Below are 22291 nucleotides of genomic sequence, written 5' to 3'. Positions count from 1 at the left end.
CTGGTGTGAGATGGTATCTCATTGTGGTTTTGATTTGCATTTCTCTGATGGCCAGTGATGGTGAGCATTTTTTCATGTGTTTTTTGGCTGCATAAATGTCTTCTTTGGAGGAGTGTCTGTTCATGTCCTTCGCCCACTTTTTGATGGGGTTGTTTGGTGTTTTCTTGTAAATTTGTTGGAGTTCATTGTAGATTCTGGATATTAGCCCTTTGTCAGATGAGTAGGTTGCGAAAATTTTCTCCCATTGTGTAGGTTGCCTGTTCACTCTGATGGTAGTTTCCTTTGCTGTGCAGAAGCTCTTTAGTTTAATTAGATCCCATTTGTCAATTTTGGCTTTTGTTGCCATTGCTTTTGGTGTTTTAGACATGAAGTCCTTGCCCATGCCTATGTCCTGAATGGTATTGCCTAGGTTTTCTTCTAGGGTTTTTATGGTTTTAGGTCTAACGTTTAAGTCTTTAATCCATCTTGAGTTGATTTTTGTATAAGGTGTAAGGAAGGGATCCAGTTTCAGCTTTCTACATGTGGCTAGCCAGTTTTCCCAGCACCATTTATTAAATAGGGAATCCTTTCTCCATTTCTTGTTTTTGTCAAGTTTGTCAAAGATCAGATTGTTGTAGATATGTGGCATTATTTCTGACGGCTCTGTTCTGTTCCATTGATCTATATCTCTGTTTGGTACCAGTACCATGCTGTTTTCATTACTGTAGCCTTGTAGTATAGTTTGAAGTCAGGTAGCGTGATGCCTCCAGCTTTGTTCTTTTGGCTTAGGATTGACTTGGTGATGCGGGCTCTTTTTTGGTTCCATATGAACTTTAAAGTAGTTTTTTCCAATTCTGTGAAGAAAGTCATTGGTAACTTGATGGGGATGGCATTGAATCTGTAAATTACCTTGGGAAGGATGGCCATTTTCATGATATTGATTCTTCCTACCCATGAGCATGGAATGTTCTTCCATTTGTTTGTATCCTCTTTTATTTCCTTGAGCAGTGGTTTGTAGTTTTCTCCTTGAAGAGGTCCTTCACATCCCTTGTAAGTTGGATTCCTAGGTATTTTATTCTCTTTGAAGCAATTGTGAATGGGAGTTCACTCATGATTTGGCTCTCTGTTTGTCTGTTATTGATGTATAAGAATGCTTGTGATTTTTGTCCATTGATTTTGTATCCTGAGACTTTGCTGAAGTTGCTTATCAGCTTAAGGAGATTTTGGGCTGAGACAATGGGGTTTTCTAGATATACTATCACGTCATCTGCAAAGAGGGACAATTTGACTTCTTTTTTTCCTAATTGAATACCCTTGATTTCCTTCTCTTGCCTAATTGCCCTGGCCAAAACTTCCAACACTATGTTGAATACAAGTGGTGAGAGAGGGCATCCCTGTCTTGTGCCAGTTTTCAAAGTGAATGCTTCCAGTTTTTGCCCATTCAGTATGATATTGGCTGTGGGTTTGTCATAAGTAGCTCTTATTATTTTGAGATACGACCCATCAATACCCAATTTATTGAGAGTTTTTAGCATGAAGGGTTGTTGAATTTTGTCAAAGGCCTTTTCTTCACGTATTGAGATAATCATGTGGTTTTTGACTTTGGTTCTGTTTATATGCTGGATTACATTTATTGATTTGCGTATATTGAACCAGACTTGCATCCCAGGGATGAAGCCCAGTTGATCATGGTGGATAAGCTGTCTGATGTGCTGCTGGATTCGGTTTGCCAGTAATTTATTGAGGATTTTTGCATCAATATTCATCAAGGATATTGGTCTAAAATTCTCTTTTTTGATTGTGTCTCTGCCCAGCTTTGGTATCAGCATGATGCTGGCCTCATAAAATGAGTTAGGAAGGAATCCCTCTTTTTTATTGATTGGAATAGTTTCTGAAGTAATGGTTCCAGTTCCTCCTTGGACCTCTGGTAGAATTCGGCTGTGAACCCATCTGATCCTGGACTCTTTTTGGTTGGTAAGCTATTGATTATTGCCACAATTTCAGCTCCTGTTATTAGTCTATTCAGAGATTCAACTTCTTCCTGGTTTAGTCATGGGAGAGTGTATGTGTCGAGGAATTTATCCCTTTCTTTTTTTTTTAATTTTTTTTCTTTTTATCATTGTGATTATTATTATTATTATTATTATTATTATTATTATACTTTAGGCTCTATGGTACATGTGCGCAACGTGCAGGTAAGCTACATGTGTATACATGTGCCATGCTGGTGCGCTGCACCCACCAACTCGTCATCTAGCATTAGGTATATCTCCCAATGCTGTCCCTCGCCCCTCCCCCCACCCCACAACAGTCCCCGAAGTGTGATGTTCCCCTTCTTGTGTCCACGTGTTCTCATTGTTCAATTCCCACCTATGAGTGAGAAGATGTGGTGTTTGGTTTTTTGTTCTTGCGATAGTTTACTGAGAACGATGATTTCCAATTTCATCCATGTCCCTACAAAGGATATGAACTCATCATTTTTTATGGCTGCCTAGTATTCCATGGTGTATATGTGCCACATTTTCTTAATCCAGTCTATCATTGTTGGACATTTGGGTTGGTTCCAAGTCTTTGCTATTGTGTATAATGCCGCAATAAACATACGTGTGCATGTGTCTTTATAGCAGCATGATTTATAGTCCTTTGGGTATATACCCAGTAATGGGATGGCTGGGTCAAATGGAATTTCTAGTTCTAGATCCCTGAGGAATCGCCACAGTGACTTCCACAAAGGTTGAACTAGTTTACAGTCCCACCAACAGTGTAAAAGTGTTCCTATTTCTCCACATCCTCTCCAGCACCTGTTGTTTCCTGACTTTTTAATGATTGCCATTCTAACTGGTGTGAGATGGTATCTCATTGTGGTTTTGATTTGCATTTCTCTGATGGCCAGTGATGGTGAGCATTTTTTCATGTGTTTTTTGGCTGCATAAATGTCTTCTTTGGAGGAGTGTCTGTTCATGTCCTTCGCCCACTTTTTGATGGGGTTGTTTGGTGTTTTCTTGTAAATTTGTTGGAGTTCATTGTAGATTCTGGATATTAGCCCTTTGTCAGATGAGTAGGTTGCGAAAATTTTCTCCCATTGTGTAGGTTGCCTGTTCACTCTGATGGTAGTTTCCTTTGCTGTGCAGAAGCTCTTTAGTTTAATTAGATCCCATTTGTCAATTTTGGCTTTTGTTGCCATTGCTTTTGGTGTTTTAGACATGAAGTCCTTGCCCATGCCTATGTCCTGAATGGTATTGCCTAGGTTTTCTTCTAGGGTTTTTATGGTTTTAGGTCTAACGTTTAAGTCTTTAATCCATCTTGAGTTGATTTTTGTATAAGGTGTAAGGAAGGGATCCAGTTTCAGCTTTCTACATGTGGCTAGCCAGTTTTCCCAGCACCATTTATTAAATAGGGAATCCTTTCTCCATTTCTTGTTTTTGTCAAGTTTGTCAAAGATCAGATTGTTGTAGATATGTGGCATTATTTCTGACGGCTCTGTTCTGTTCCATTGATCTATATCTCTGTTTGGTACCAGTACCATGCTGTTTTCGTTACTGTAGCCTTGTAGTATAGTTTGAAGTCAGGTAGCGTGATGCCTCCAGCTTTGTTCTTTTGGCTTAGGATTGACTTGGTGATGCGGGCTCTTTTTTGGTTCCATATGAACTTTAAAGTAGTTTTTTCCAATTCTGTGAAGAAAGTCATTGGTAACTTGATGGGGATGGCATTGAATCTGTAAATTACCTTGGGAAGGATGGCCATTTTCATGATATTGATTCTTCCTACCCATGAGCATGGAATGTTCTTCCATTTGTTTGTATCCTCTTTTATTTCCTTGAGCAGTGGTTTGTAGTTTTCTCCTTGAAGAGGTCCTTCACATCCCTTGTAAGTTGGATTCCTAGGTATTTTATTCTCTTTGAAGCAATTGTGAATGGGAGTTCACTCATGATTTGGCTCTCTGTTTGTCTGTTATTGATGTATAAGAATGCTTGTGATTTTTGTCCATTGATTTTGTATCCTGAGACTTTGCTGAAGTTTCTTATCAGCTTAAGGAGATTTTGGGCTGAGACAATGGGGTTTTCTAGATATACTATCACGTCATCTGCAAACAGGGACAATTTGACTTCTTTTTTTCCTAATTGAATACCCTTGATTTCCTTCTCTTGCCTAATTGCCCTGGCCAGAACTTCCAACACTATGTTGAATACAAGTGGTGAGAGAGGGCATCCCTGTCTTGTGCCAGTTTTCAAAGTGAATGCTTCCAGTTTTTGCCCATTCAGTATGATATTGGCTGTGGGTTTGTCATAAATAGCTCTTATTATTTTGAGATACGACCCATCAATACCCAATTTATTGAGAGTTTTTAGCATGAAGGGTTGTTGAATTTTGTCAAAGGCCTTTTCTTCACGTATTGAGATAATCATGTGGTTTTTGACTTTGGTTCTGTTTATATGCTGGATTACATTTATTGATTTGCGTATATTGAACCAGACTTGCATCCCAGGGATGAAGCCCAGTTGATCATGGTGGATAAGCTGTCTGATGTGCTGCTGGATTCGGTTTGCCAGTAATTTATTGAGGATTTTTGCATCAATATTCATCAAGGATATTGGTCTAAAATTCTCTTTTTTGATTGTGTCTCTGCCCAGCTTTGGTATCAGCATGATGCTGGCCTCATAAAATGAGTTAGGAAGGAATCCCTCTTTTTCTATTGATTGGAATAGTTTCTGAAGTAATGGTTCCAGTTCCTCCTTGGACCTCTGGTAGAATTCGGCTGTGAACCCATCTGATCCTGGACTCCTTTTGGTTGGTAAGCTATTGATTATTGCCACAATTTCAGCTCCTGTTATTAGTCTATTCAGAGATTCAACTTCTTCCTGGTTTAGTCATGGGAGAGTGTATGTGTCGAGGAATTTATCCCTTTCTTTTTTTTTTAATTTTTTTTCTTTTTATCATTGTGATTATTATTATTATTATTATTATTATTATTATTATACTTTAGGCTCTATGGTACATGTGCGCAACGTGCAGGTAAGCTACATGTGTATACATGTGCCATGCTGGTGCGCTGCACCCACCAACTCGTCATCTAGCATTAGGTATATCTCCCAATGCTGTCCCTCGCCCCTCCCCCCACCCCACAACAGTCCCCGAAGTGTGATGTTCCCCTTCTTGTGTCCACGTGTTCTCATTGTTCAATTCCCACCTATGAGTGAGAAGATGTGGTGTTTGGTTTTTTGTTCTTGCGATAGTTTACTGAGAACGATGATTTCCAATTTCATCCATGTCCCTACAAAGGATATGAACTCATCATTTTTTATGGCTGCCTAGTATTCCATGGTGTATATGTGCCACATTTTCTTAATCCAGTCTATCATTGTTGGACATTTGGGTTGGTTCCAAGTCTTTGCTATTGTGTATAATGCCGCAATAAACATACGTGTGCATGTGTCTTTATAGCAGCATGATTTATAGTCCTTTGGGTATATACCCAGTAATGGGATGGCTGGGTCAAATGGAATTTCTAGTTCTAGATCCCTGAGGAATCGCCACAGTGACTTCCACAAAGGTTGAACTAGTTTACAGTCCCACCAACAGTGTAAAAGTGTTCCTATTTCTCCACATCCTCTCCAGCACCTGTTGTTTCCTGACTTTTTAATGATTGCCATTCTAACTGGTGTGAGATGGTATCTCATTGTGGTTTTGATTTGCATTTCTCTGATGGCCAGTGATGGTGAGCATTTTTTCATGTGTTTTTTGGCTGCATAAATGTCTTCTTTGGAGGAGTGTCTGTTCATGTCCTTCGCCCACTTTTTGATGGGGTTGTTTGGTGTTTTCTTGTAAATTTGTTGGAGTTCATTGTAGATTCTGGATATTAGCCCTTTGTCAGATGAGTAGGTTGCGAAAATTTTCTCCCATTGTGTAGGTTGCCTGTTCACTCTGATGGTAGTTTCCTTTGCTGTGCAGAAGCTCTTTAGTTTAATTAGATCCCATTTGTCAATTTTGGCTTTTGTTGCCATTGCTTTTGGTGTTTTAGACATGAAGTCCTTGCCCATGCCTATGTCCTGAATGGTATTGCCTAGGTTTTCTTCTAGGGTTTTTATGGTTTTAGGTCTAACGTTTAAGTCTTTAATCCATCTTGAGTTGATTTTTGTATAAGGTGTAAGGAAGGGATCCAGTTTCAGCTTTCTACATGTGGCTAGCCAGTTTTCCCAGCACCATTTATTAAATAGGGAATCCTTTCTCCATTTCTTGTTTTTGTCAAGTTTGTCAAAGATCAGATTGTTGTAGATATGTGGCATTATTTCTGACGGCTCTGTTCTGTTCCATTGATCTATATCTCTGTTTGGTACCAGTACCATGCTGTTTTCGTTACTGTAGCCTTGTAGTATAGTTTGAAGTCAGGTAGCGTGATGCCTCCAGCTTTGTTCTTTTGGCTTAGGATTGACTTGGTGATGCGGGCTCTTTTTTGGTTCCATATGAACTTTAAAGTAGTTTTTTCCAATTCTGTGAAGAAAGTCATTGGTAACTTGATGGGGATGGCATTGAATCTGTAAATTACCTTGGGAAGGATGGCCATTTTCATGATATTGATTCTTCCTACCCATGAGCATGGAATGTTCTTCCATTTGTTTGTATCCTCTTTTATTTCCTTGAGCAGTGGTTTGTAGTTTTCTCCTTGAAGAGGTCCTTCACATCCCTTGTAAGTTGGATTCCTAGGTATTTTATTCTCTTTGAAGCAATTGTGAATGGGAGTTCACTCATGATTTGGCTCTCTGTTTGTCTGTTATTGATGTATAAGAATGCTTGTGATTTTTGTCCATTGATTTTGTATCCTGAGACTTTGCTGAAGTTTCTTATCAGCTTAAGGAGATTTTGGGCTGAGACAATGGGGTTTTCTAGATATACTATCACGTCATCTGCAAACAGGGACAATTTGACTTCTTTTTTTCCTAATTGAATACCCTTGATTTCCTTCTCTTGCCTAATTGCCCTGGCCAGAACTTCCAACACTATGTTGAATACAAGTGGTGAGAGAGGGCATCCCTGTCTTGTGCCAGTTTTCAAAGTGAATGCTTCCAGTTTTTGCCCATTCAGTATGATATTGGCTGTGGGTTTGTCATAAATAGCTCTTATTATTTTGAGATACGACCCATCAATACCCAATTTATTGAGAGTTTTTAGCATGAAGGGTTGTTGAATTTTGTCAAAGGCCTTTTCTTCACGTATTGAGATAATCATGTGGTTTTTGACTTTGGTTCTGTTTATATGCTGGATTACATTTATTGATTTGCGTATATTGAACCAGACTTGCATCCCAGGGATGAAGCCCAGTTGATCATGGTGGATAAGCTGTCTGATGTGCTGCTGGATTCGGTTTGCCAGTAATTTATTGAGGATTTTTGCATCAATATTCATCAAGGATATTGGTCTAAAATTCTCCTTTTTGATTGTGTCTCTGCCCAGCTTTGGTATCAGCATGATGCTGGCCTCATAAAATGAGTTAGGAAGGAATCCCTCTTTTTTATTGATTGGAATAGTTTCTGAAGTAATGGTTCCAGTTCCTCCTTGGACCTCTGGTAGAATTCGGCTGTGAACCCATCTGATCCTGGACTCTTTTTGGTTGGTAAGCTATTGATTATTGCCACAATTTCAGCTCCTGTTATTAGTCTATTCAGAGATTCAACTTCTTCCTGGTTTAGTCATGGGAGAGTGTATGTGTCGAGGAATTTATCCCTTTCTTTTTTTTTTAATTTTTTTTCTTTTTATCATTGTGATTATTATTATTATTATTATTATTATTATTATACTTTAGGCTCTATGGTACATGTGCGCAACGTGCAGGTAAGCTACATGTGTATACATGTGCCATGCTGGTGCGCTGCACCCACCAACTCGTCATCTAGCATTAGGTATATCTCCCAATGCTGTCCCTCGCCCCTCCCCCCACCCCACAACAGTCCCCGAAGTGTGATGTTCCCCTTCTTGTGTCCACGTGTTCTCATTGTTCAATTCCCACCTATGAGTGAGAAGATGTGGTGTTTGGTTTTTTGTTCTTGCGACAGTTTACTGAGAACGATGATTTCCAATTTCATCCATGTTCCTACAAAGGATATGAACTCATCATTTTTTATGGCTGCCTAGTATTCCATGGTGTATATGTGCCACATTTTCTTAATCCAGTCTATCATTGTTGGACATTTGGGTTGGTTCCAAGTCTTTGCTATTGTGTATAATGCCGCAATAAACATACGTGTGCATGTGTCTTTATAGCAGCATGATTTATAGTCCTTTGGGTATATACCCAGTAATGGGATGGCTGGGTCAAATGGAATTTCTAGTTCTAGATCCCTGAGGAATCGCCACAGTGACTTCCACAAAGGTTGAACTAGTTTACAGTCCCACCAACAGTGTAAAAGTGTTCCTATTTCTCCACATCCTCTCCAGCACCTGTTGTTTCCTGACTTTTTAATGATTGCCATTCTAACTGGTGTGAGATGGTATCTCATTGTGGTTTTGATTTGCATTTCTCTGATGGCCAGTGATGGTGAGCATTTTTTCATGTGTTTTTTGGCTGCATAAATGTCTTCTTTGGAGGAGTGTCTGTTCATGTCCTTCGCCCACTTTTTGATGGGGTTGTTTGGTGTTTTCTTGTAAATTTGTTGGAGTTCATTGTAGATTCTGGATATTAGCCCTTTGTCAGATGAGTAGGTTGCGAAAATTTTCTCCCATTGTGTAGGTTGCCTGTTCACTCTGATGGTAGTTTCCTTTGCTGTGCAGAAGCTCTTTAGTTTAATTAGATCCCATTTGTCAATTTTGGCTTTTGTGGCCATTGCTTTTGGTGTTTTAGACATGAAGTCCTTGCCCATGCCTATGTCCTGAATGGTATTGCCTAGGTTTTCTTCTAGGGTTTTTATGGTTTTAGGTCTAACGTTTAAGTCTTTAATCCATCTTGAGTTGATTTTTGTATAAGGTGTAAGGAAGGGATCCAGTTTCAGCTTTCTACATGTGGCTAGCCAGTTTTCCCAGCACCATTTATTAAATAGGGAATCCTTTCTCCATTTCTTGTTTTTGTCAAGTTTGTCAAAGATCAGATTGTTGTAGATATGTGGCATTATTTCTGACGGCTCTGTTCTGTTCCATTGATCTATATCTCTGTTTGGTACCAGTACCATGCTGTTTTGGTTACTGTAGCCTTGTAGTATAGTTTGAAGTCAGGTAGCGTGATGCCTCCAGCTTTGTTCTTTTGGCTTAGGATTGACTTGGTGATGCGGGCTCTTTTTTGGTTCCATATGAACTTTAAAGTAGTTTTTTCCAATTCTGTGAAGAAAGTCATTGGTAACTTGATGGGGATGGCATTGAATCTGTAAATTACCTTGGGAAGGATGGCCATTTTCATGATATTGATTCTTCCTACCCATGAGCATGGAATGTTCTTCCATTTGTTTGTATCCTCTTTTATTTCCTTGAGCAGTGGTTTGTAGTTTTCTCCTTGAAGAGGTCCTTCACATCCCTTGGAAGTTGGATTCCTAGGTATTTTATTCTCTTTGAAGCAATTGTGAATGTGAGTTCACTCATGATTTGGCTCTCTGTTTGTCTGTTATTGATGTATAAGAATGCTTGTGATTTTTGTCCATTGATTTTGTATCCTGAGACTTTGCTGAAGTTGCTTATCAGCTTAAGGAGATTTTGGGCTGAGACAATGGGGTTTTCTAGATATACTATCACGTCATCTGCAAACAGGGACAATTTGACTTCTTTTTTTCCTAATTGAATACCCTTGATTTCCTTCTCTTGCCTAATTGCCCTGGCCAGAACTTCCAACACTATGTTGAATACAAGTGGTGAGAGAGGGCATCCCTGTCTTGTGCCAGTTTTCAAAGTGAATGCTTCCAGTTTTTGCCCATTCAGTATGATATTGGCTGTGGGTTTGTCATAAATAGCTCTTATTATTTTGAGATACGACCCATCAATACCCAATTTATTGAGAGTTTTTAGCATGAAGGGTTGTTGAATTTTGTCAAAGGCCTTTTCTTCACGTATTGAGATAATCATGTGGTTTTTGACTTTGGTTCTGTTTATATGCTGGATTACATTTATTGATTTGCGTATATTGAACCAGACTTGCATCCCAGGGATGAAGCCCAGTTGATCATGGTGGATAAGCTGTCTGATGTGCTGCTGGATTCGGTTTGCCAGTAATTTATTGAGGATTTTTGCATCAATATTCATCAAGGATATTGGTCTAAAATTCTCTTTTTTGATTGTGTCTCTGCCCAGCTTTGGTATCAGCATGATGCTGGCCTCATAAAATGAGTTAGGAAGGAATCCCTCTTTTTTATTGATTGGAATAGTTTCTGAAGTAATGGTTCCAGTTCCTCCTTGGACCTCTGGTAGAATTCGGCTGTGAACCCATCTGATCCTGGACTCTTTTTGGTTGGTAAGCTATTGATTATTGCCACAATTTCAGCTCCTGTTATTAGTCTATTCAGAGATTCAACTTCTTCCTGGTTTAGTCATGGGAGAGTGTATGTGTCGAGGAATTTATCCCTTTCTTTTTTTTTTAATTTTTTTTCTTTTTATCATTGTGATTATTATTGTTATTATTATTATTATTATTATACTTTAGGCTCTATGGTACATGTGCGCAACGTGCAGGTAAGCTACATGTGTATACATGTGCCATGCTGGTGCGCTGCACCCACCAACTCGTCATCTAGCATTAGGTATATCTCCCAATGCTGTCCCTCGCCCCTCCCCCCACCCCACAACAGTCCCCGAAGTGTGATGTTCCCCTTCTTGTGTCCACGTGTTCTCATTGTTCAATTCCCACCTATGAGTGAGAAGATGTGGTGTTTGGTTTTTTGTTCTTGCGATAGTTTACTGAGAACGATGATTTCCAATTTCATCCATGTCCCTACAAAGGATATGAACTCATCATTTTTTATGGCTGCCTAGTATTCCATGGTGTATATGTGCCACATTTTCTTAATCCAGTCTATCATTGTTGGACATTTGGGTTGGTTCCAAGTCTTTGCTATTGTGTATAATGCCGCAATAAACATACGTGTGCATGTGTCTTTATAGCAGCATGATTTATAGTCCTTTGGGTATATACCCAGTAATGGGATGGCTGGGTCAAATGGAATTTCTAGTTCTAGATCCCTGAGGAATCGCCACAGTGACTTCCACAAAGGTTGAACTAGTTTACAGTCCCACCAACAGTGTAAAAGTGTTCCTATTTCTCCACATCCTCTCCAGCACCTGTTGTTTCCTGACTTTTTAATGATTGCCATTCTAACTGGTGTGAGATGGTATCTCAATGTGGTTTTGATTTGCATTTCTCTGATGGCCAGTGATGGTGAGCATTTTTTCATGTGTTTTTTGGCTGCATAAATGTCTTCTTTGGAGGAGTGTCTGTTCATGTCCTTCGCCCACTTTTTGATGGGGTTGTTTGGTGTTTTCTTGTAAATTTGTTGGAGTTCATTGTAGATTCTGGATATTAGCCCTTTGTCAGATGAGTAGGTTGCGAAAATTTTCTCCCATTGTGTAGGTTGCCTGTTCACTCTGATGGTAGTTTCCTTTGCTGTGCAGAAGCTCTTTAGTTTAATTAGATCCCATTTGTCAATTTTGGCTTTTGTTGCCATTGCTTTTGGTGTTTTAGACATGAAGTCCTTGCCCATGCCTATGTCCTGAATGGTATTGCCTAGGTTTTCTTCTAGGGTTTTTATGGTTTTAGGTCTAACGTTTAAGTCTTTAATCCATCTTGAGTTGATTTTTGTATAAGGTGTAAGGAAGGGATCCAGTTTCAGCTTTCTACATGTGGCTAGCCAGTTTTCCCAGCACCATTTATTAAATAGGGAATCCTTTCTCCATTTCTTGTTTTTGTCAAGTTTGTCAAAGATCAGATTGTTGTAGATATGTGGCATTATTTCTGACGGCTCTGTTCTGTTCCATTGATCTATATCTCTGTTTGGTACCAGTACCATGCTGTTTTGGTTACTGTAGCCTTGTAGTATAGTTTGAAGTCAGGTAGCGTGATGCCTCCAGCTTTGTTCTTTTGGCTTAGGATTGACTTGGTGATGCGGGCTCTTTTTTGGTTCCATATGAACTTTAAAGTAGTTTTTTCCAATTCTGTGAAGAAAGTCATTGGTAACTTGATGGGGATGGCATTGAATCTGTAAATTACCTTGGGAAGGATGGCCATTTTCATGATATTGATTCTTCCTACCCATGAGCATGGAATGTTCTTCCATTTGTTTGTATCCTCTTTTATTTCCTTGAGCAGTGGTTTGTAGTTTTCTCCTTGAAGAGGTCCTTCACATCCCTTGTAAGTTGGATTCCTAGGTATTTTATTCTCTTTGAAGCAATTGTGAATGGGAGTTCACTCATGATTTGGCTCTCTGTTTGTCTGTTATTGATGTATAAGAATGCTTGTGATTTTTGTCCATTGATTTTGTATCCTGAGACTTTGCTGAAGTTGCTTATCAGCTTAAGGAGATTTTGGGCTGAGACAATGGGGTTTTCTAGATATACTATCACGTCATCTGCAAACAGGGACAATTTGACTTCTTTTTTTCCTGATTGAATACCCTTGATTTCCTTCTCTTGCCTAATTGCCCTGGCCAGAACTTCCAACACTATGTTGAATACAAGTGGTGAGAGAGGGCATCCCTGTCTTGTGCCAGTTTTCAAAGTGAATGCTTCCAGTTTTTGCCCATTCAGTATGATATTGGCTGTGGGTTTGTCATAAATAGCTCTTATTATTTTGAGATACGACCCATCAATACCCAATTTATTGAGAGTTTTTAGCATGAAGGGTTGTTGAATTTTGTCAAAGGCCTTTTCTTCACGTATTGAGATAATCATGTGGTTTTTGACTTTGGTTCTGTTTATATGCTGGATTACATTTATTGATTTGCGTATATTGAACCAGACTTGCATCCCAGGGATGAAGCCCAGTTGATCATGGTGGATAAGCTGTCTGATGTGCTGCTGGATTCGGTTTGCCAGTAATTTATTGAGGATTTTTGCATCAATATTCATCAAGGATATTGGTCTAAAATTCTCTTTTTTGATTGTGTCTCTGCCCAGCTTTGGTATCAGCATGATGCTGGCCTCATAAAATGAGTTAGGAAGGAATCCCTCTTTTTTATTGATTGGAATAGTTTCTGAAGTAATGGTTCCAGTTCCTCCTTGGACCTCTGGTAGAATTCGGCTGTGAACCCATCTGATCCTGGACTCTTTTTGGTTGGTAAGCTATTGATTATTGCCACAATTTCAGCTCCTGTTATTAGTCTATTCAGAGATTCAACTTCTTCCTGGTTTAGTCATGGGAGAGTGTATGTGTCGAGGAATTTATCCCTTTCTTTTTTTTTTAATTTTTTTTCTTTTTATCATTGTGATTATTATTGTTATTATTATTATTATTATTATACTTTAGGCTCTATGGTACATGTGCGCAACGTGCAGGTAAGCTACATGTGTATACATGTGCCATGCTGGTGCGCTGCACCCACCAACTCGTCATCTAGCATTAGGTATATCTCCCAATGCTGTCCCTCGCCCCTCCCCCCACCCCACAACAGTCCCCGAAGTGTGATGTTCCCCTTCTTGTGTCCACGTGTTCTCATTGTTCAATTCCCACCTATGAGTGAGAAGATGTGGTGTTTGGTTTTTTGTTCTTGCGATAGTTTACTGAGAACGATGATTTCCAATTTCATCCATGTCCCTACAAAGGATATGAACTCATCATTTTTTATGGCTGCCTAGTATTCCATGGTGTATATGTGCCACATTTTCTTAATCCAGTCTATCATTGTTGGACATTTGGGTTGGTTCCAAGTCTTTGCTATTGTGTATAATGCCGCAATAAACATACGTGTGCATGTGTCTTTATAGCAGCATGATTTATAGTCCTTTGGGTATATACCCAGTAATGGGATGGCTGGGTCAAATGGAATTTCTAGTTCTAGATCCCTGAGGAATCGCCACAGTGACTTCCACAAAGGTTGAACTAGTTTACAGTCCCACCAACAGTGTAAAAGTGTTCCTATTTCTCCACATCCTCTCCAGCACCTGTTGTTTCCTGACTTTTTAATGATTGCCATTCTAACTGGTGTGAGATGGTATCTCATTGTGGTTTTGATTTGCATTTCTCTGATGGCCAGTGATGGTGAGCATTTTTTCATGTGTTTTTTGGCTGCATAAATGTCTTCTTTGGAGGAGTGTCTGTTCATGTCCTTCGCCCACTTTTTGATGGGGTTGTTTGGTGTTTTCTTGTAAATTTGTTGGAGTTCATTGTAGATTCTGGATATTAGCCCTTTGTCAGATGAGTAGTTTGCGAAAATTTTCTCCCATTGTGTAGGTTGCCTGTTCACTCTGATGGTAGTTTCCTTTGCTGTGCAGAAGCTCTTTAGTTTAATTAGATCCCATTTGTCAATTTTGGCTTTTGTTGCCATTGCTTTTGGTGTTTTAGACATGAAGTCCTTGCCCATGCCTATGTCCTGAATGGTATTGCCTAGGTTTTCTTCTAGGGTTTTTATGGTTTTAGGTCTAACGTTTAAGTCTTTAATCCATCTTGAGTTGATTTTTGTATAAGGTGTAAGGAAGGGATCCAGTTTCAGCTTTCTACATGTGGCTAGCCAGTTTTCCCAGCACCATTTATTAAATAGGGAATCCTTTCTCCATTTCTTGTTTTTGTCAAGTTTGTCAAAGATCAGATTGTTGTAGATATGTGGCATTATTTCTGACGGCTCTGTTCTGTTCCATTGATCTATATCTCTGTTTGGTACCAGTACCATGCTGTTTTCGTTACTGTAGCCTTGTAGTATAGTTTGAAGTCAGGTAGCGTGATGCCTCCAGCTTTGTTCTTTTGGCTTAGGATTGACTTGGTGATGCGGGCTCTTTTTTGGTTCCATATGAACTTTAAAGTAGTTTTTTCCAATTCTGTGAAGAAAGTCATTGGTAACTTGATGGGGATGGCATTGAATCTGTAAATTACCTTGGGAAGGATGGCCATTTTCATGATATTGATTCTTCCTACCCATGAGCATGGAATGTTCTTCCATTTGTTTGTATCCTCTTTTATTTCCTTGAGCAGTGGTTTGTAGTTTTCTCCTTGAAGAGGTCCTTCACATCCCTTGTAAGTTGGATTCCTAGGTATTTTATTCTCTTTGAAGCAATTGTGAATGGGAGTTCACTCATGATTTGGCTCTCTGTTTGTCTGTTATTGATGTATAAGAATGCTTGTGATTTTTGTCCATTGATTTTGTATCCTGAGACTTTGCTGAAGTTTCTTATCAGCTTAAGGAGATTTTGGGCTGAGACAATGGGGTTTTCTAGATATACTATCACGTCATCTGCAAACAGGGACAATTTGACTTCTTTTTTTCCTAATTGAATACCCTTGATTTCCTTCTCTTGCCTAATTGCCCTGGCCAGAACTTCCAACACTATGTTGAATACAAGTGGTGAGAGAGGGCATCCCTGTCTTGTGCCAGTTTTCAAAGTGAATGCTTCCAGTTTTTGCCCATTCAGTATGATATTGGCTGTGGGTTTGTCATAAATAGCTCTTATTATTTTGAGATACGACCCATCAATACCCAATTTATTGAGAGTTTTTAGCATGAAGGGTTGTTGAATTTTGTCAAAGGCCTTTTCTTCACGTATTGAGATAATCATGTGGTTTTTGACTTTGGTTCTGTTTATATGCTGGATTACATTTATTGATTTGCGTATATTGAACCAGACTTGCATCCCAGGGATGAAGCCCAGTTGATCATGGTGGATAAGCTGTCTGATGTGCTGCTGGATTCGGTTTGCCAGTAATTTATTGAGGATTTTTGCATCAATATTCATCAAGGATATTGGTCTAAAATTCTCTTTTTTGATTGTGTCTCTGCCCAGCTTTGGTATCAGCATGATGCTGGCCTCATAAAATGAGTTAGGAAGGAATCCCTCTTTTTCTATTGATTGGAATAGTTTCTGAAGTAATGGTTCCAGTTCCTCCTTGGACCTCTGGTAGAATTCGGCTGTGAACCCATCTGATCCTGGACTCCTTTTGGTTGGTAAGCTATTGATTATTGCCACAATTTCAGCTCCTGTTATTAGTCTATTCAGAGATTCAACTTCTTCCTGGTTTAGTCATGGGAGAGTGTATGTGTCGAGGAATTTATCCCTTTCTTTTTTTTTTAATTTTTTTTCTTTTTATCATTATGATTATGATTATTATTATTATTATTATTATACTTTAGGCTCTATGGTACATGTGCGCAACGTGCAGGTAAGCTACATGTGTATACATGTGCCATGCTGGTGCGCTGCACCCACCAACTCGTCATCTAGCATTAGGTATATCTCCCAATGCTGTCCCTCGCCCCTCCCCCCACCCCACAACAGTCCCCGAAGTGTGATGTTCCCCTTCTTGTGTCCACGTGTTCTCATTGTTCAATTCCCACCTATGAGTGAGAAGATGTGGTGTTTGGTTTTTTGTTCTTGCGATAGTTTACTGAGAACGATGATTTCCAATTTCATCCATGTCCCTACAAAGGATATGAACTCATCATTTTTTATGGCTGCCTAGTATTCCATGGTGTATATGTGCCACATTTTCTTAAAAAAGTCTATCATTGTTGGACATTTGGGTTGGTTCCAAGTCTTTGCTATTGTGTATAATGCCGCAATAAACATACGTGTGCATGTGTCTTTATAGCAGCATGATTTATAGTCCTTTGGGTATATACCCAGTAATGGGATGGCTGGGTCAAATGGAATTTCTAGTTCTAGATCCCTGAGGAATCGCCACAGTGACTTCCACAAAGGTTGAACTAGTTTACAGTCCCACCAACAGTGTAAAAGTGTTCCTATTTCTCCACATCCTCTCCAGCACCTGTTGTTTCCTGACTTTTTAATGATTGCCATTCTAACTGGTGTGAGATGGTATCTCATTGTGGTTTTGATTTGCATTTCTCTGATGGCCAGTGATGGTGAGCATTTTTTCATGTGTTTTTTGGCTGCATAAATGTCTTCTTTGGAGGAGTGTCTGTTCATGTCCTTCGCCCACTTTTTGATGGGGTTGTTTGGTGTTTTCTTGTAAATTTGTTGGAGTTCATTGTAGATTCTGGATATTAGCCCTTTGTCAGATGAGTAGGTTGCGAAAATTTTCTCCCATTGTGTAGGTTGCCTGTTCACTCTGATGGTAGTTTCCTTTGCTGTGCAGAAGCTCTTTAGTTTAATTAGATCCCATTTGTCAATTTTGGCTTTTGTTGCCATTGCTTTTGGTGTTTTAGACATGAAGTCCTTGCCCATGCCTATGTCCTGAATGGTATTGCCTAGGTTTTCTTCTAGGGTTTTTATGGTTTTAGGTCTAACGTTTAAGTCTTTAATCCATCTTGAGTTGATTTTTGTATAAGGTGTAAGGAAGGGATCCAGTTTCAGCTTTCTACATGTGGCTAGCCAGTTTTCCCAGCACCATTTATTAAATAGGGAATCCTTTCTCCATTTCTTGTTTTTGTCAAGTTTGTCAAAGATCAGATTGTTGTAGATATGTGGCATTATTTCTGACGGCTCTGTTCTGTTCCATTGATCTAGATCTCTGTTTGGTACCAGTACCATGCTGTTTTGGTTACTGTAGCCTTGTAGTATAGTTTGAAGTCAGGTAGCGTGATGCCTCCAGCTTTGTTCTTTTGGCTTAGGATTGACTTGGTGATGCGGGCTCTTTTTTGGTTCCATATGAACTTTAAAGTAGTTTTTTCCAATTCTGTGCAGAAAGTCATTGGTAACTTGATGGGGAGGGCATTGAATCTGTAAATTACCTTGGGAAGGATGGCCATTTTCATGATATTGATTCTTCCTACCCATGAGCATGGAATGTTCTTCCATTTGTTTGTATCCTCTTTTATTTCCTTGAGCAGTGGTTTGTAGTTTTCTCCTTGAAGAGGTCCTTCACATCCCTTGGAAGTTGGATTCCTAGGTATTTTATTCTCTTTGAAGCAATTGTGAATGGGAGTTCACTCATGATTTGGCTCTCTGTTTGTCTGTTATTGATGTATAAGAATGCTTGTGATTTTTGTCCATTGATTTTGTATCCTGAGACTTTGCTGAAGTTGCTTATCAGTTTAAGGAGATTTTGGGCTGAGACAATGGGGTTTTCTAGATATACTATCACGTCATCTGCAAACAGGGACAATTTGACTTCTTTTTTTCCTAATTGAATACCCTTGATTTCCTTCTCTTGCCTAATTGCCCTGGCCAGAACTTCCAACACTATGTTGAATACAAGTGGTGAGAGAGGGCATCCCTGTCTTGTGCCAGTTTTCAAAGTGAATGCTTCCAGTTTTTGCCCATTCAGTATGATATTGGCTGTGGGTTTGTCATAAATAGCTCTTATTATTTTGAGATACGACCCATCAATACCCAATTTATTGAGAGTTTTTAGCATGAAGGGTTGTTGAATTTTGTCAAAGGCCTTTTCTTCACGTATTGAGATAATCATGTGGTTTTTGACTTTGGTTCTGTTTATATGCTGGATTACATTTATTGATTTGCGTATATTGAACCAGACTTGCATCCCAGGGATGAAGCCCAGTTGATCATGGTGGATAAGCTGTCTGATGTGCTGCTGGATTCGGTTTGCCAGTAATTTATTGAGGATTTTTGCATCAATATTCATCAAGGATATTGGTCTAAAATTCTCTTTTTTGATTGTGTCTCTGCCCAGCTTTGGTATCAGCATGATGCTGGCCTCATAAAATGAGTTAGGAAGGAATCCCTCTTTTTCTATTGATTGGAATAGTTTCTGAAGTAATGGTTCCAGTTCCTCCTTGGACCTCTGGTAGAATTCGGCTGTGAACCCATCTGATCCTGGACTCTTTTTGGTTGGTAAGCTATTGATTATTGCCACAATTTCAGCTCCTGTTATTAGTCTATTCAGAGATTCAACTTCTTCCTGGTTTAGTCATGGGAGAGTGTATGTGTCGAGGAATTTATCCCTTTCTTTTTTTTTTAATTTTTTTTCTTTTTATCATTATGATTATGATTATTATTATTATTATTATTATACTTTAGGCTCTATGGTACATGTGCGCAACGTGCAGGTAAGCTACATGTGTATACATGTGCCATGCTGGTGCGCTGCACCCACCAACTCGTCATCTAGCATTAGGTATATCTCCCAATGCTGTCCCTCGCCCCTCCCCCCACCCCACAACAGTCCCCGAAGTGTGATGTTCCCCTTCTTGTGTCCACGTGTTCTCATTGTTCAATTCCCACCTATGAGTGAGAAGATGTGGTGTTTGGTTTTTTGTTCTTGCGATAGTTTACTGAGAACGATGATTTCCAATTTCATCCATGTCCCTACAAAGGATATGAACTCATCATTTTTTATGGCTGCCTAGTATTCCATGGTGTATATGTGCCACATTTTCTTAATCCAGTCTATCATTGTTGGACATTTGGGTTGGTTCCAAGTCTTTGCTATTGTGTATAATGCCGCAATAAACATACGTGTGCATGTGTCTTTATAGCAGCATGATTTATAGTCCTTTGGGTATATACCCAGTAATGGGATGGCTGGGTCAAATGGAATTTCTAGTTCTAGATCCCTGAGGAATCGCCACAGTGACTTCCACAAAGGTTGAACTAGTTTACAGTCCCACCAACAGTGTAAAAGTGTTCCTATTTCTCCACATCCTCTCCAGCACCTGTTGTTTCCTGACTTTTTAATGATTGCCATTCTAACTGGTGTGAGATGGTATCTCATTGTGGTTTTGATTTGCATTTCTCTGATGGCCAGTGATGGTGAGCATTTTTTCATGTGTTTTTTGGCTGCATAAATGTCTTCTTTGGAGGAGTGTCTGTTCATGTCCTTCGCCCACTTTTTGATGGGGTTGTTTGGTGTTTTCTTGTAAATTTGTTGGAGTTCATTGTAGATTCTGGATATTAGCCCTTTGTCAGATGAGTAGGTTGCGAAAATTTTCTCCCATTGTGTAGGTTGCCTGTTCACTCTGATGGTAGTTTCCTTTGCTGTGCAGAAGCTCTTTAGTTTAATTAGATCCCATTTGTCAATTTTGGCTTTTGTTGCCATTGCTTTTGGTGTTTTAGACATGAAGTCCTTGCCCATGCCTATGTCCTGAATGGTATTGCCTAGGTTTTCTTCTAGGGTTTTTATGGTTTTAGGTCTAACGTTTAAGTCTTTAATCCATCTTGAGTTGATTTTTGTATAAGGTGTAAGGAAGGGATCCAGTTTCAGCTTTCTACATGTGGCTAGCCAGTTTTCCCAGCACCATTTATTAAATAGGGAATCCTTGCTCCATTTCTTGTTTTTGTCAAGTTTGTCAAAGATCAGATTGTTGTAGATATGTGGCATTATTTCTGACGGCTCTGTTCTGTTCCATTGATCTATATCTCTGTTTGGTACCAGTACCATGCTGTTTTGGTTACTGTAGCCTTGTAGTATAGTTTGAAGTCAGGTAGCGTGATGCCTCCAGCTTTGTTCTTTTGGCTTAGGATTGACTTGGTGATGCGGGCTCTTTTTTGGTTCCATATGAACTTTAAAGTAGTTTTTTCCAATTCTGTGAAGAAAGTCATTGGTAACTTGATGGGGATGGCATTGAATCTGTAAATTACCTTGGGAAGGATGGCCATTTTCATGATATTGATTCTTCCTACCCATGAGCATGGAATGTTCTTCCATTTGTTTGTATCCTCTTTTATTTCCTTGAGCAGTGGTTTGTAGTTTTCTCCTTGAAGAGGTCCTTCACATCCCTTGGAAGTTGGATTCCTAGGTATTTTATTCTCTTTGAAGCAATTGTGAATGGGAGTTCACTCATGATTTGGCTCTCTGTTTGTCTGTTATTGATGTATAAGAATGCTTGTGATTTTTGTCCATTGATTTTGTATCCTGAGACTTTGCTGAAGTTGCTTATCAGCTTAAGGAGATTTTGGGCTGAGACAATGGGGTTTTCTAGATATACTATCACGTCATCTGCAAACAGGGACAATTTGACTTCTTTTTTCCTAATTGAATACCCTTGATTTCCTTCTCTTGCCTAATTGCCCTGGCCAGAACTTCCAACACTATGTTGAATACAAGTGGTGAGAGAGGGCATCCCTGTCTTGTGCCAGTTTTCAAAGTGAATGCTTCCAGTTTTTGCCCATTCAGTATGATATTGGCTGTGGGTTTGTCATAAATAGCTCTTATTATTTTGAGATACGACCCATCAATACCCAATTTATTGAGAGTTTTTAGCATGAAGGGTTGTTGAATTTTGTCAAAGGCCTTTTCTTCACGTATTGAGATAATCATGTGGTTTTTGACTTTGGTTTTGTTTATATGCTGGATTACATTTATTGATTTGCGTATATTGAACCAGACTTGCATCCCAGGGATGAAGCCCAGTTGATCATGGTGGATAAGCTGTCTGATGTGCTGCTGGATTCGGTTTGCCAGTAATTTATTGAGGATTTTTGCATCAATATTCATCAAGGATATTGGTCTAAAATTCTCTTTTTTGATTGTGTCTCTGCCCAGCTTTGGTATCAGCATGATGCTGGCCTCATAAAATGAGTTAGGAAGGAATCCCTCTTTTTCTATTGATTGGAATAGTTTCTGAAGTAATGGTTCCAGTTCCTCCTTGGACCTCTGGTAGAATTCGGCTGTGAACCCATCTGATCCTGGACTCTTTTTGGTTGGTAAGCTATTGATTATTGCCACAATTTCAGCTCCTGTTATTAGTCTATTCAGAGATTCAACTTCTTCCTGGTTTAGTCATGGGAGAGTGTATGTGTCGAGGAATTTATCCCTTTCTTTTTTTTTTAATTTTTTTTCTTTTTATCATTGTGATTATTATTATTATTATTATTATTATTATTATACTTTAGGCTCTATGGTACATGTGCGCAACGTGCAGGTAAGCTACATGTGTATACATGTGCCATGCTGGTGCGCTGCACCCACCAACTCGTCATCTAGCATTAGGTATATCTCCCAATGCTGTCCCTCGCCCCTCCCCCCACCCCACAACAGTCCCCGAAGTGTGATGTTCCCCTTCTTGTGTCCACGTGTTCTCATTGTTCAATTCCCACCTATGAGTGAGAAGATGTGGTGTTTGGTTTTTTGTTCTTGCGATAGTTTACTGAGAACGATGATTTCCAATTTCATCCATGTCCCTACAAAGGATATGAACTCATCATTTTTTATGGCTGCCTAGTATTCCATGGTGTATATGTGCCACATTTTCTTAATCCAGTCTATCATTGTTGGACATTTGGGTTGGTTCCAAGTCTTTGCTATTGTGTATAATGCCGCAATAAACATACGTGTGCATGT

Source organism: Pongo abelii, chromosome 12 (assembly GCF_028885655.2).
Source record: "Pongo abelii isolate AG06213 chromosome 12, NHGRI_mPonAbe1-v2.0_pri, whole genome shotgun sequence".
Classification (NCBI taxonomy): Eukaryota; Metazoa; Chordata; class Mammalia; order Primates; family Hominidae; genus Pongo; species Pongo abelii.
Note: the sequence above shows the minus strand (reverse complement) of the source record.